Source organism: Aplysia californica, unplaced genomic scaffold (assembly GCF_000002075.1).
Source record: "Aplysia californica isolate F4 #8 unplaced genomic scaffold, AplCal3.0 scaffold00170, whole genome shotgun sequence".
Lineage (NCBI taxonomy): Eukaryota > Metazoa > Mollusca > Gastropoda > Aplysiida > Aplysiidae > Aplysia > Aplysia californica.
Window position 1 is genome coordinate 296,416 of NW_004797440.1, and position 1,551 is coordinate 297,966.

The 1,551-nt window shown below is 45.3% G+C and overlaps 1 protein-coding gene across 1 annotated transcript in view; it reads left to right on the forward strand.

The window, feature by feature from the left end:
• Positions 1-542: 542 nt before the first annotated feature.
• Positions 543-1,551, forward strand: part of LOC101863668 (probable GPI-anchored adhesin-like protein PGA25) — a gene marked incomplete in the record, with an annotated part of 76,974 nt that continues 75,965 nt past the window's right edge. Inside the window, 1 exon segment of the mRNA XM_005098029.3 lies at positions 543-1,034.

Below are 1,551 nucleotides of genomic sequence, written 5' to 3' on the forward strand. Positions count from 1 at the left end.
GATTACGAACCTCTTTTTACTTTTAATTTAAGAGGTTTACGTTTAAGGATGAATTTGACAGCGACAATGTTTCAAAATTAGGAAGGGAAGCAGTGATTATTTGATTATATAGACGCTTCGCCCCTGCTAACTTATACGTTTTGTAGATAAAGTATCATCCTCTTTCTGAACACCATCCCCCCCCCCTTATTTTTTTTAAACATGGGGAAATATCACCATCCCCTTTAAGCTCTTGGAAAAACCCAGAGAACTATTTTGTGACAAAAGCGGGTCGACCTGCAGTCAATTTCTTTCTTTTTTTTCTTCCTTACTTTTGCATGACTAAATACCCGGATGACAACAACACGGAATCGGATTTTGCACAGCCCAGGCTGTTTGTGCCTTCTGCGCCACGTCCTGGCCTCTGTCCTGGCCACGAGCTTTATCCGTGTTTGGGGGGGATCGAAATTTCGCACACGGCCGCAAGACGATCTGTGACGTCGTGCGTCAAACCCCTCCCACCCTACTCCCTCTCTCTCTCTCTCTCTCTCTCTCTCTCTCTCTCTGTCTGCCTGCTTCCTTCACGAGACACGGTTTGCGCGGTGCTGTTTGTCCCTGTCAGCCGTCAGCGCGTTCGCTCGCTTTTCACGGCCAGGTCGGGTAGAGAGAAGATATACAGGAAGAATAATTTAGAAAGCGCCATTTGAAGCGCAGTGGACCTAGATCTAGATCTAGTAGTGCTAGCAGTTGTCGCTCCATGAGTCCAAGTACAATAATAATAGAGCCATAAAGGAAGAACTACCGAAGAACTAAATAACCGCGAAGGTGGGTTGTCGATCAAGCGCGAAGGAGGAACCAAGAGCGAGGCCTGAAAAAGTAGAACTTAGTCAAGGACTTTGTAGCTGACACTACAGCTCTTGAAGTTGAAGAGAGTGTGTGTCTGTGTGTGTATTGTGCACTGCCACGGCGAGGCGAGGGAGGATTATCAATTATCATTCTGATTAACGACGAGCGGAGAAGGTGGAGGATTCAACGAGCTCTTCTGCCACACACAGGTAGGAAGAGGACAGTCCACCAGGTGGACATACAATGGTCCTTGGTGTTAGAGGCCTTGGATATTTTTATCATGTCGCGTTTCTTTTACTTTTTGTTTCAGCGTGTTGTTTCGTTTGTTGTCTAGATCTAGATCTAGATCTAGATTAGATAGATCTAGTTCTTTCTTCGCTTCGGTTTTTTGCTGTTTCTGTTTTGCATTGTTGCCTCTGCGGTTTTGAATCTTGATGCTTATTTATAATAGGCTATGTCATTAGCGCTAATCAGTTAATATGTTCACGATTTCTCATCATGAATCAAAGATCAGAATCTGTCATACGTGTCGTAGTCATACCATGTTCACTCTCATGTGACCCCCACCTCCTTGCGCCTGTTATTAGCCTACACTTTCCGAAGGTGCGCGGACACACACACACACACACACACACACACACACACACACACACACTCACACACATTCACACGCACATACATACACACACTCACATATGCATACACACCCTCTTCCTAAACTCCAGA